Raw genomic sequence first — 15,255 nt, 5'->3', positions numbered from 1 at the left:
CCTTTCCCCTTTCCCATCCCCCTCATCTCCCCACCTTAACCTCACTGTCATTTCCCCTCCCCTCTTTTTCTTTCCTACTAGGGGCACTCTGTCCCCGCTATTCTTCGTAGGCCAATGATGGGATTTCCCTCACTTTCACCCCGTTCCAGTATGAGTTCCAGTTTGTGAGGAGTGTCCGATGGTGGGGGGGGGGGGGGGTGGGGGGGGGGGGGGGTGGGGGGGGGGGGGGGTGGGGGGGGGGGGGGGTGGGGGGGGGGGGGGGTGGGGGGGGGGGGGGGTGGGGGGGGGGGGGGGTGGGGGGGGGGGGGGGTGGGGGGGGGGGGGGGTGGGGGGGGGGGGGGGTGGGGGGGGGGGGGGGTGGGGGGGGGGGGGGGTGGGGGGGGGGGGGGGTGGGGGGGGGGGGGGGTGGGGGGGGGGGGGGGTGGGGGGGGGGGGGGGTGGGGGGGGGGGGGGGTGGGGGGGGGGGGGGGTGGGGGGGGGGGGGGGTGGGGGGGGGGGGGGGTGGGGGGGGGGGGGGGTGGGGGGGGGGGGGGGTGGGGGGGGGGGGGGGTGGGGGGGGGGGGGGGTGGGGGGGGGGGGGGGTGGGGGGGGGGGGGGGTGGGGGGGGGGGGGGGTGGGGGGGGGGGGGGGTGGGGGGGGGGGGGGGTGGGGGGGGGGGGGGGTGGGGGGGGGGGGGGGTGTCAGGATGCATTTGATATTTTCATAGTTTTTCCTTTTATTGCCGATCTTCACACGAAATTTATTACAGCAGTTATCCAATTTAAGTAAGGAATCCTGTTGACTAGTACTAGATTTATTAAAGAATATTACTCCATCTGCATAAAGTAAATTGTTGAAATTAACATCACCAATTGTAATATCAGTTCTAGTGCCCTATCATCGATGTGGATCACACGTCTCTTCATAATGTGATCCACATGGATGATGAATAACAGTGCAGATGATGTGCATCGTCGTGCACATTATCAGCATTGTTGGCAATTGATTTGCAAGTCGCTTCTTACTGTAGTTTTAAGGACACTATATCAATTTCATCTACTAACGTAGACTCAACACTACAATAGGAAGATGCACAGAAATTTTAGAAACTACATAGAATAGTGCTACATGCCAAAGTCGCAAGAATTTCAAATGCATAAATTATCCATTCTATATATATATATATATCATTCAATATAATTAGATATACTTGGATCTGACAGAAACAGAATAGGATAAAGATTTTCTGAAACTAGGTTACTCGTCGCTCCTGATATCAAGCAGTTTGAAAAAGATAGCAAAGCTTATTAGTAACAGAGTTACCCCATTTGCATTTTGGTATTTCTGCTTTGTCTTCGTGAATTGTCCTGAATGATTGTCTGCCTTAACTTTCGATTGCCGCCATTTCTACAAGATGTTCTCACGTTCAATAGTCTAACAAATTTATTTGTTTTTCGACTGCGCCAGTTAGACTATATATTGAGTGCGAGATTATAAGAGTTCTGCTGCTATTCACTCGTTCTAAATCCTTGTTCTCAGTAGCTTCTCCAACACCTTGACCATAACTCTAGACAAACAGATTGGCCTACAATTCGAAGTCTTAGTTTTATCACCCCATTCATGAAGCGGAATAATTCTGTTCACTTTCCACTCCTCTTGGATCTTCACTAATTTAAGACTCATGTGAAAAATGTACGTTAATCTGTTGTTAACTCCCTGGAATATTTCCTGAAGCCACGCAGTGATATGCAATCAAGTCCCATGGTTTTGTTGTCATTAAGCTTACTCAGCCCTCATATACCTCCTGCTCACCTACCATCGCTGGTTCTGTCCCATTTCCCACTGCTGGAAAAAAGGTCTTCCTCTAATTTGGCGAATAGAATTGGATTTAAGATGCTCTTTTGTCATGCGCCACTTCCACTGAGCTACACAGGAGATTTCCATGTCTCACATGAAACGTGGTAAAGTTTGGTAACTTCTTGGATACAAGTGGTCTCAAAAAATTATTGACCATCAGAAACCTGTGCTCAGTGTAAAACTTCAAACACGGTGTCATTTGAAATTACAATTGTCCGATAAAGATATTGGACAAAAATCTATCGCATGCTGCTGTGTAAAGGAATATATTATACTCCCAGTATTCAGTCAAAATTACGAAGCGTTTACGCTTTTGTAAAAGAAATGTAAATTTTCAACTATTACAGAAATTTAAACGAAAATGTAAAACCCTCTTCATATTGAATCACAACCAACTACAGTCAGTTATGATATATAGAAAATTCACCTCAATGTTATATTCTTTGCTATAAATTGATGTTCTCTATATGTATAGTTTATACAATACATAAACTACATCCAACTATGTAGTTTATGTGTTTTATGTTTATACATAAATAGTTTATAAAACATACCACTTTATAAGTTTGTTCAACTTATAAAGTACTTGCAGTACAGTCTTGTAAATACTGCATTTATTAAGCTGAGGAGGTCTGAAGTGACTTGACAATTTTTTGTTTGTCTTCTAGAGGAAGATTTACATATGTAATATACACATACGCTACTATCTAATCCCCATCCCACTCACGCTACAAAGATACAATAATTTTTACCACATTTCTGAGTGAAAATCGCATAAAGTATATATAAAGTAAAATAAATATAATTAATGAATATTAATTTGTTTAATGAATCAATTAAGGGAAAAATCAGCTAACAGACATAAAAAATCTATGTTTCGTCTTTAAAAATCGTTTTTTATGCCTTATTAAGGCCACCTTTGTTGATGGTTGAAAATATTAACTATCTTGCTGTGATTTTCTCTTTTTATCAAGGTAGTTGGATGTTTTTTGTTAATCGCTATTAATTTATCCATATACATCGAATTTAAACTTGCTTCCGAACTTCTGTCCGTTAGGGTATCCGGTCACTGACTCTTACCAGTCTGCGTAAGTCCGTGCAAACCCACGTCTCATAAATTGGACAATGTTCAGTTAAAAAAGCGTAAATGTTGATGGAATTTTATGAAATTCTTTGACTTTTAGCAACTTCATTTCGAATGAAGCTAATATAGAGTAACAAATGTGCAATATTATTTTAACGTTATTCTGATGTATTTCTTATTACTTTCAGATAATACCCCCCTTGAGTATATCACTTCCCTTGAATATAACTATACCGGTAATTGTAAAAAGACAAACTCTCTGTGGTAGCTTATATTTCAATAATACTAATACTGCCACTACTACTACTAATAAAATGGCGACTAGATACTCGTGGTTTGCTTATAAATTTTATTTTATGGCTGAAGTAAGTAATGCACTAAGGCCTGTATATATACACGTTCCGTATTTTAGTGAAAAGATAAAATTATATTATGTTAAGCAATCATATTTTTTAATATTCTTTTCGAATAATCCAACTTAAATTGATTTGCAAGCCATAAAAATTGTCAATTGGAGGAAATTAATTGTGTTTACAGTTTAAGGCAGCGGAATGGCAGCGATAGACCGTTGAATCGGTCGCTGTTTATTTAGTATAAGCATTTTATTTATAATTCTGTACAGATATATTACATTTGCTTATACTAACGATGATTACTCGAAAGAATGGAATTTTATTGCGAAAGGAAAACATAACGACGAAGTTTAATGCAAAATTTGTAGAGGAACGTTTAGTATTGCACATGGGGGAAGATCGGATATTACATAACACATTAACACAAATTGAGCATTTCGAGTTTCAGTTCCAAAAGTATCGATACTTATTTTGTAAAACCAAATACAGCAACAAAATAAAAGTTATTGCTGTCGAAATAACTCTGACATTTCATGGCATAAAGCATCAACAATCTTTTAATTCTAATGATTTGCAGCAGCAAACTTCTTCCTATCAGTGCCGCGCCGTGGGTAGGAGGCGCCCCTGCGCAAAACGTTTTTCAGCGCCCCCATAAAATAAGTTTCGATGAAGAATTTTTGCGAAAAATTTTACTTTGTTAAAAGTACAAAACAGTTTATACGCATACATAAAAATAAATTTTATTTAACACTAGTAGAACATTGTAATCATTGAAATTCATTAATAAGAAATTTTTAATAATAAAACTTTTCCAAAATGTTTATTCCTTATGTTATCTTTGGGGCGGGTGTTATTCCTTTATATTTTATTTCTTTCTTACATATATATATATATATATATATGTGGAAAGTATTTTTACCTTGGGTTTATAATTATGTTAAAGATACCAAGCAATTTTAAACCTGGTTTTACTCCATTTCCCAAGTAAGCAAACAGACAAAAGGTCAAGTTTGCGCCTGCAATTGATGGAAGTCTAGCTGATCCTACAGGTAGTGCAAGACCAGGGCAACTCGTGGTGAAGGTGGAACAAGCTCCGATCACTAATCTTAATATTTACCCTTAATGCCAAAACACATCTCCAAGAAGGGGATGTATGATGTTTTGTATTAAAGGCAAGGGGCCACTACCCAGACCGGTTTCGACCTTTATTGAGGTCTCATCAGTTGACCTTTTGTCTGTTTGCTTACTTGGGAAATGGAGTAAAACCAGGTTTAAAATTGCTTGGTATCTTTAACATAATTATACCCAATGTAAAAATACTTTCTACATTTATATCTCCTCCAGAGATTTTTATTTAATAAGGTTAAAACACCTGATGGTAACTTGTTTTGGTAAAATACTTACAAGCTCTACATTACTAAATCTTGGTATTTCTAGCCTGGCTCCCAATTTTCGAAACCGGAAATCATCTCCCCGTGTCTTCAAAGTTCTCAATATAAAATTTGGTCTCATTCCGTTTATTGGTTTTAGCTACAGATGTCTCCAAACAGGGAAAGTTATTTTATGGCCACCCCATAAAATTAATGAGATGCATATATTAGTTCGTGCTTTCCAGTTCGATAACACATTCCTAAAAATGTGATGAAGTGTGTGTACGTGCGTGCGTGCGTTTGGGAGTGTGTGTGTATGTGATCGAGAGAGTTTTTCGTCCTGTATCCAGTGATGTAGTAAATATAAAATCCATTAATTGTCAATGTACTTCGAACGCAGAAATAAACGATAGTAATAATAAAGAATACACAATAGCAATAATAAAAAAAAATAAGAAATAGCAATAATAAACATAAAAAAATAAACAATAAATATTGTCATCTTCAGTAACCTTAACATAACCTTCGAGGCTGAATTACTCTAAAACTGGGATCAATATAAAGAAGACAATTCATTTATTGCAACTGCATACGTAAACGCATAAAAAAACACTTCAATTAAAAAAAAAATAAAAGAATTGAATAGAACTAATCTGTGATCATGTACACGTGCTCATATGTGTGTAACATGACAAACAAATGCACGAAAAATATAAAGAACTTATTAATTAATAATACAGGTCGATTACAATGAAAGTTCATATTTCTAAAGGCTGGAACAGGGTCAACTCAGGGGAACGATTTAATAATTAACAGGCTGATGAATGCTGCAATGGAATTCTATTTTGCGCCAATGTTCTAAAAGTTGCCACTAGGATGATATATGGCGCTGCAATACCGTAGCGGGTAATTTCAAAACTTCACATAACGTACGCTTCACCCTTGCTTTTTTTGTGTTAATTAAATTTTTTTTTCTGTGCATAGAGAAGGCTTTAATGTATTGCTTTAACTTTGGAGAAATAAATCAACGAATTCCGTTGACTAAAAATAAAAACACTGCAGATACCTAATTAATTGAATATTCTGTATTAATACATTTCTTATTTCGTGCACTTATTCTAAACAAATCTACCCTATATATATATCACTTTTCTGCAGAAGTATCTTTGCTAATGTTAACGTACTGACTATCAGACTTTTGAAAAAGCAGAATCCTGTAAATACGTAGGTTGTTCGATAAGTAATAAGACTATATTTATACAGAAAGCAGATTACCTTTAATCGTCATCATTTACCTTTTTCGAAGTAACTACCGTGAGACGCGATGCATTTGTCCCAAAGTTGCGTCCACTTCTTAAACACATGTGAAAGTCCGTTTCTTGAGAGTTCTTTCAAAACCGCCTCCGCAGCTTTTACACATGCTTTGTTGCTTTCGAAATGGCGGCCTCTTAGTGGTTTCTTGAGCTGGGGAATCAGTCAGAAATCGCACGGTGCGAGATCAGGACTGTATGGAGGGTGTGGTAGGATATCTGTGTTGTTCTTCTGCAAAACGTCCACTACACAACCAGCAATAATGGCCTTTCATTATCGTGGTGCAATAAGAATCCATTCTTCAGCAATGGACGCTTCCTTTTGACGTGCTTGATGATAATCGCTGCTGTGTTGATCATTGTCTCTGTGATGGACGTTGAAGGTCTTCCCTCACGTTCAAGATCTTCCACATTTTGCCTTCCTTCCTTAAAAGTTTTATGCCAGCGAAATACACTTGCCCTCGACATTGCTTCATCGTGGAAAGCTTCGCGTATCATGTTAAAAGTGTCCGATGCCGATTTTTGCAAACGCGCACAAAATTTAATCGCATAACGCTGTTCCAAGGACGCTTCCATTTCGAAGACTGGTCGCGCCTCGTAGAAGCGCCGAAACAAGCTTACGTTTAGTCACGTGACACTCTGGCACATCATCCCGTATACGCCATCTATCAACCTCTTTTGTTAATACAGACAGCAACATTTCTTTATTCCACAGAAATTAATATTGTGATGAGTGGTTTCGCGACAGTAAAATTAGTCATTAGTTATTGAACAGTCCACGTATATAAGTGTCGAAGTGGAAAAACACTTAATAGGGTATATTTGGTGCTTATTCACTGTAAAATCTCGGTATTTACTGTTGGTTAAAACACGCATTATTTTATTTTGTCAAGAGATTACTGGTGCGAGTGTGGTGTGATATGTTCCTCCTCTGCTTAGTGTACACAAGTCTGTATCCAAGTGTAATATTAAGTTCTTGATATTGTCGCAGCGAAGAATGTTTTTAGAAAGAAGAAACGAGATGGCAGAAATCTTACCTTGTTGCATACTCATGTAATATGTGGTTTCCAGCTTAAGTTGCTTAAGTTATAAATTTTTTTTTTTTAGTTTTGAGAGTAAGTTTATTTAACTGAAACTAATTTGTCACTATTAAACGATATTTTTTCTTGACCACAGAAGCTATGTAAATTGACTATTTGGGAAATGTTGATCAAGTATCCGAGAAAAAACTATTTTAATACCAACTAGTTTCACCAACTTGAGCTGTTGGCATCTTCGGGGTACAGGACTGATGAGAGCAACTAAAGCTGACAAAACATGTTACAGACAAGACATTAACAGAATTCTAATTATAAATTACAAAACAACACTGAACGTGTCAATACACGTGTGGCGCGTACATGATTTCATTTGTTGTTGTTTAGGAACGTTTTATAGTTGGTACTAAAGTTCATTTGTTGTGTGTTTAAAGATCTAATTAGGGTCTTCAAGATCTCGGATAAGATTAAACTTCGTTCCTATTAAGATTTTCTACACAACGGACGACTGTTGTGGCTTCTTTAAAAATACGAGAGCGGTAATCCTCTTCTATGTAAGGGATACAGCTTTTATCCCATATCTCAATGATTCTTGAAATTTGGCTGATGAAACTTAACGCACGAGCATGGGATATTGTCAACTCCAGCATATTTAAAGAAAGGATGGAAGTCTTTTGGAGATCTTAAGAGTTTATGAATTGTATCTTTAGATTTAAAGGTCACTCTTATTCTCTGTGGTTTGAGGAGTTTAGCATCCTTGTTAGAGGCTGTCACCACGTATGGAATGACGATTGTGGTAATATATTGAGAGTCCTAAAGACACTCAATGTATTACCAGGCGCCACACGTGTATTGCACACGTTCAGTGTTGTTTTGTAATTTATAATTAGAATTCTGTTAATGTCTTGTCTGTAACATGTTTTGTCAGCTTTAGTTCCTCTCATCAGTCCTGTACCCTGAAGATGCCAACAGCTCAAGTTGGTAAAACTAGTTGGTATTAAACTAGTTTTTTCTCAGATACTTGATCAACATTTCCCAAATAGTCAATTTTACTTAATCTGTCACTATTTTCAGGTCTTTTCTGATGATGTTTTCTCATTTGCATTTCATTTACAGAATTTGTAGTGAATACTCATTCTTGTCACCTGTAAAGGTGTTTACTTGATGATGGTCGGGGTCACATAAGTTTTTTATGTAAATTATTAACAATATTGGCCCAAGGAGAGAACCTTCGGGAACACCACATTTGAAACTAATGAAATTGCGAGAGTTTTAGTTAATTTTTACTGCTTGTGATCTATAAGTTAACTAACCAGGCGGGGAACTGTGTTAAACTCTTTCAGGAGGTCTAGAAAGCCTATTAAGTATAAATCCATACTGGTTCTTGGAGAAGAAATAGTTTTGTTCTCTTTTTGTTTTTCTAAAAGATTATAAAATTTCTAAGATTTCTAAAAATTCAGTAATCCCCCTCTCTATACACCCGTACGTAGAGAGAGGAATCCTTTCCCCTACGAGTGTGTGTCGCGCGTTCTTCTCTCGTCTTTTTAAGTGCTTTTCTTGATAAAAGCGTTTAATACAGCATCTTAAACATCAGTAAGCAACCCTGGTTTAAAGAATTGACGTGAAAGAAAAGCCTTGAGCACTGAGGATAAGCATGAAATAATAAAACGTTTTGAAAGCAAAGGAACACGTGATATCGAGGGATCAAGAGGCCAAAAGCAATTCGCTGCTCCCCATTTGAGACGATGTTAGGAAAATAGAAGAAACTTGCTTAGCGGGAGTGCTGCAAAGGCAATCTAAAGAAACACATTATTTAGAGTAGCACTGTGTTGTTTTATTTATTAGGAAATAAAAATGCGTAAGAAAACTGTAACAGCATTTTAGTCTTCAGTATTACTTAAGGAGACTGGTTTCGAGTGTTCTGTCACTTTCCCCATTCTCCCGATAAACTCTGTCATTTTTATCACTCGAAATTCTTTGACGCGGAGAATTTTAAGAACGCAGATACAGCGCTACAGGAGAAACGACAGAATATTTCCAAAACGTGTGGCCTCATGGGAGTTCTGCATGTAATCCGGTTGACGGGACAGATCGATGTCCATCGGTAGCCAGTGAGAGAGAGAGAGAGAGAGAGAGAGAGAGAGAGAGAGAGAGAGAGAGAGAGAGAGAGTGTGTGTGTGTGTGCTGGTCCAAGTCAATTATAAAGGACATAACGTGAAGAAAGACGGCTAACAAGTGCCGCCATCTAGTGATCCATAATGTTGAGTACATTTTATTGTTGAGATAGTATAGGCTTTACGATCGATTTTCTTCAGTTTACGGGACGAAAAACGGAGTTTTAGTAAGAAAAACTTCTTGCCAGTGTCAGAGATCGACATTACCCAAGAACCGATCGGATAAAGACTTAGAAAAATATTCTTAATTAAATTAAAATCTTAATTAAATCAATAAAAGGAATCAGTATGACGATTTGCATTTGGTTTCAACTCACTTTCTTTTTAAGTCCTACCAATAACAAACTGCTTTTCTTCCTTGCATGGAGTTGGCGAAGGGTGAGAATCATAGCGGATGTTGAATCCTGAAACTTCAGGTGGCGCTGTCACCAATTCCGAGCAGCTCTTGAATATGGGAACCAAGTCAAACACGTGGACGCCATCAAATCAGCGCTTCAGATAAAAATCGCATCTGAAGCAGACCTTCAGTTCAGTTGGGATATCTGAACCAATAATAGAAAACCAACAGCTTATTAATTTCTAATTAAATTTATTTAATTAGAAATATTGACATGATTTAATTAGATTTAATTTACTTTTTAATTTTAATTTAATTTTAATTTAATTAGATTTGCTTTCTAATAAAATCTAAATTTTCTAACCAAAGTGTATTAATTGCTAATCGAAAGTAGTCAACTTCAAATTACAGCCTTTCGTTAGCTCAACAAACGCCCATTTTGTGGGATTCGCCTTACCCAAGTCGAGCCACATTCTCGATGCCGTGAAGAATATGGCACCACGCCCTCTCCCCCCCCAACTAATATGCTACACAAATTTCACTCTTAATTACCAGGGAATTGCCTCTTCTGCAACAGAACTAAAACAGTTTCTCACCTCTACATGGAGTGCTCTGTAAACTGCAGATTGATCTGCTTGCCTTCAGAGACTGCAGCTCTTTCTTCTTCGGTCGGTGAATTCAGAGGAAGAATACTTCAACCTTGTGCATCGCATTCTAAAAATCACCAAGTCAGCAACTATCTCTTTATCACTGCGAAAGCAGTGATGCATATCTTTAATCTCCGACACGCAAGGATACGCAGATGAAAGATTCCCTTAGAGAAGCACGTGCAGAAACTGAATATGTAGATATCATGAATTTTGTAATATTACGTTTATTAATCAATGTTCATGGAAACTCTCTGCCTCAATGCAGAGAAATCCATGTCAATTAATCCGGCTGATATTTTGCACATACGACTGCTGTTTTTAATAAATTAAAAAATACCTTTTTTTTTTTTTGTGAGCCCTTGAAAAGATAAAAATGCCGTCAGAACTTCGTAAAAAGCATCCAGTTATATTATTTTATATTATGTTAGAGATTCAGTTAATTAAACATTTATATTATGTAAATACAAAATATTTGGTCGTTTTCATGCGTCACAGAGAATGGAAATATTTTTGATAATATTCAGATGTGCACGGAAAAGAGAAGGAGGCTTCCCAGATTATCTATTTACACCTTGCCTCTCGTCCACGCTTCTAGGTTAACAAATTTTCGTGGACGGAAGTGATATAAAACAACAACAACATTATTTGAGCAATGTATGACCTATCCCACACGTCACATGAAGAAACAGACAGGGATCACTTATTTTACAGTATCTTCGCATCATAATAAACGAAAACTATCTGTATTTTTCCTAATGGTTCAGAGATGGCAGCACTTACTAGGGATGAATATGACGTATACATTTTTAAGAATTTTTTTCCTACTGAAGTGAGTAATAACCTTCAAATAATTTTATGAACTTTGAATAGAATAATAATAAATTCTGTCTAATCATTAATCTTTTTTTTCCCGCTGCAATGTCATTTCCCTTGCCTTACCAGTATAAAGTCAACCAAACAAAACAACAACGGAACAGCTTCATATCCACATTATTTCTATAATATGAAAAAAAAAAAAAAAAAGATAACACTGACTTCAACGGACGCTTCGCATTCATGTAGTTAATTATGGATGTATACACACGTGAAGACAGGAACGGGGGTTAATCAAGCAGTGGCAGCATCGTGATGGGAAATAAGTGAATAATATAATAAGTAAATAATATGAAATAAACACAAATTAATATTATTAAAGTAATCTTCTAACAGCCAAGAAAAATAAGCATTTCATATATTTTGTAAATATATCAGAAATATATTGATAATACTATGGGTAACCCCTAGTATTACCGACAATGCAATTAGAGTTTTCGTGCATCATTATCAGTTCGCGAGATATTTCCAGTATGGAGAGAAGTGAACATCAAGAAAAAATTAATCGCAATATTCTTTCTAAAATCTGCACTTCGCTGCTATTTCTAATTTCTTTCTTTCTTTATTTTTTTTTTTTTTAATAATCTGAATGTGCCTGCAGGAGATTGTCCGAATAGATGACTACGCCAAAAATGCACATCCCTCTCCTATATATCCGCCACAACCCAGATAATCCCTTGACCGCCCAGTCTCGTAATGATTTTCGCACACATCTTGGAGGGAAGAAGGCGTTTTCGAAAAGACAGAAGTGAGCATGTTGGGATGATGACGTATTTATTACGAACTTGTTTTAAACAGCGGATGCGTTTAAGTCCTAGTAGGAAAGTAGTAAATACAGACTTGCGTTAATCACTGTGGAAAATAAACCAAGAGTCTTTTCCAGAATTTTTAATCCTTAATTAAAAAGTTTAATTAAATAACTCACCTAAAAATGTTATTTATTAGTAGAATTTTCGCCCGAGTATCACGGGCATCTTGGACTACATCCAGACTACATGGACACCCCTGCTGAATACGTGAAATATATGCCAGTTGGTAATAAACAGCAGATTATTCAGACATAGTTCAGACATGTGTAGGCATGATCGCTTGTCCACTCGTCTATATATTTCCCGAATATAGTTTCCATATTCGGCTTTGAAATAATGCTGGATTTAATATCCTCTTGATTTCTATAATTTTTCCATCGCCGAAGCGAAGCCTTTTGGCGCTTTATTTTAGTAGAAACTATATTTTCTTTCATGTGAAGAAAAGAACAGATTCTAACTAATATCATTATGTTATCATAATGTGCAACTCGTATTGCATAATTCATGTATTAGTAATAATACCACAATAATAATTTACTAGTTCAGTTTAAATTTACACAAGGAAATGTGATTGGATGTTAAAGTTCAGTTGGTTTTTCCAAAGTATCACAATTTTCTCCTTCGACATTTCGAAGAGACTTAGTGCCTTAGCGGTTATGGTCACAGTGCTTCTAAGGCGCATGCGCTTTTGGTTGAGTTCCCATATGCATGATGCAAGTAGCTTCTCCATACCACCGATAGAACCTTGTCTTTGCATCGTCACTCTCGTCGAAATAAGGATGAAATCGTCACTCTACGATTTTATCCTTATTTTTCAAAATGGTCGTCACCGTAGAATAAGACCATCCGAAGTCATGTGCGATCATGCTGATGGGCTTACCAGCTTCATGTTGCTTTGTAACTTGAAACTTCGTTTCAAGATCAATTGCTCGCCTTTTTCTGTGATTCTTCACGAGGTTTTTTGATTATTCGTGTAGGTGGCCACGTTGCACAAAATATCGCGAAATATTTAACGATAAATACACAAATAACCCATTTCTCAAACGCAAAATCAACAGAGGAACTGTTGAAGACACGTGCCGACTGCCGAGGGAAGTTGCCGCTGAAAATGCTGTTGCCACTGCACATGCTTTGCCTTACGCTCGCTTGCGTCTTGTTCTAAAGTATAGCCGAAAAGGTTAGATATATGAAGAGCCAAAGGCTTCAATTCGGCGACATATGACTTGTTTAAGTTAAGAAACGATATGGGATGTAATATCCCTTAACTTAAACAAGCCGAAAATGTTATTTATTCCCTTATGGGATCACGGACGTATCTTCGAAAGGACGTAACTCGAACGGACGTAAGTCGAACGGACGTAAGTCGAGGGATGACTTTATATAAAAACAGCCATAAACTGTCCCCAAAACATACAGCTATAGAGATGAGCATAAAATGATAGAACCTAGTTAAAGCGGGAAGCAAGAGAAGCCACACCATAATTTCCATCTGTGGAGGATGGTGTTACGTAAACATGAAAGGGAATGAAAGAGCTAATAAATAATGGAAAAAGGAGAACACCTAAGAATTAGTACGGAAATTATTTCATTCCGAAGAATCAAGTTTACTTTCGCTGATAATTTCAATAAAACCTTTATTAATAATATCGCAAAATTAAAACAAAGCCAACTCCGATATGTCCCATATGAGCAACACAGTTTCTTTCCAAGAGCACGAAAACTGCACTGCTTTTCGTTTAGTAGCACTGAAAGAAGTAGCGTTAAAACTCAAATGCTCAAAAAACGTTTTGCCTTCCGAGAATTTTGTTTTCTAAAATGAATAAAAAAATACAAAAATTACAAATATTAATAATAAAAATAGAATAAAAATCGTTACACACCCCACAGTACTAATATACTATTGGCTCTCAACCTTTTCGTGGATGGGAGTCATAAAAATCATTCGTAAGCTAATAAAACAACTGCTCTTCTACCTCCTACTCCTCTACATTGGAAAAAAAAAAACAATGAAACGAATCAACATTACGAATTTTCAATACCACCTTCAAAAGAATCAAATAATAAATTCAAAACAGCACTGTTTCCATAAATGGAAAAAGATTACTGATTTATTTGAGGAATTTGCAGATAAAGTAAGTGATAAAAACAAGTATACAGTATTTATCCTTATGGACTTAAATCAGGATTTTGATATAGTAATTAACGTTATTCTAACTTGAAAAGCAGTAGGGATCGACGTCAATTAATTACGTGGCTCACTAACTACCTCTAAATAAGAAATATTTCAGAAGAATAGGTAAAGAACTCACTACACCAACATGTGCAAGGAGCCATCTTATTTCTCAGGCTCTTTAATATTTACCTGAATGACATCCATACACAAGCACCTACTTCAGTATGCAGATAACGACACCAACTATAGGACATGCCAATCTTCAGTAATAGTGGTAGAAAGACGCACAGGACCATATATATATATATATATATATATATATATATATATCAACTTTCAACATGAAAATATGTATAGATGGTTTGTTTGGGTGTTATTAATACTTGCAGTTGGATATATAACACATTCATACATACATACATCTTCAAGGCCTGCCTCTCCTAATTGGGTTGTGGGGGGAAACACCTGCAAGAGGAACTTCCAATGGTCACGATCCTCTGCTACCAAGCTCAGGTGTTCTGGTGGGACTCCCAAAAGTTGTCCACCCAAGGTTTTGAATATAATCTATCCATCGAGTCCTTGGCCTTCTACGTGGCCTCCTACCCTCTGGCTTGGTAAAGAGGGCCTGCTGGCGGGAGCCTTTCTTGTGGAATTCTGATCAGGTGCCCGCAACAACATAAGTGTGATTTCTCAACACGGAGAAGCAACGGTTGAGTATTGAGGGTTTCCCGAATTGCAGAGCTTCTGACTATGTCGAGTCTTGTTAGCCCCGCAACCCCTCGAAGGAACGTCATTTCAGCCGATTGGTGTCATCATTCTTTCGGTCATTACCCAAATCTCATGACCATAGATTGTATTGAAGACAGCAAGCTTTGCCTTCTGGCTCAACTCCCGTTTCAATACTACCGAATGGCCAAACTCCAGCAAAATTGCGCTTGCTGAGCCAATTCTACTATCTAGCTCTACATCCCACTTTCCATCACTTGTGATGGAAATTTCCAGCTTCTGCGCAAAGAGCTACAAACCCTTCCAGGGTCATCTGGAGGTCATCTGTGGAAGAGCTAAGCAGAACTAGGTCATCTGCAAAAAGCAGACGTCCATTGCTACATCTTCAAACTCTGACACACTCACTGCCTCGACTGCACCTATCAATCCAGTCCAGAAATATTATGAAAAGGTGGGGTGACAGAACACACCCTTGGCGGAGGCCAACGGCAACTGTGAAAAGATCAGACATTGTGCTGTTTAC

The sequence above is a fragment of the Typopeltis vanoorti genome, chromosome 26, assembly GCF_054136105.1.
Source record: "Typopeltis vanoorti isolate ZY-2024b chromosome 26, IOZ_Tvanoo_1.0, whole genome shotgun sequence".
Classification (NCBI taxonomy): Eukaryota; Metazoa; Arthropoda; class Arachnida; order Uropygi; family Thelyphonidae; genus Typopeltis; species Typopeltis vanoorti.
Note: the sequence above shows the minus strand (reverse complement) of the source record.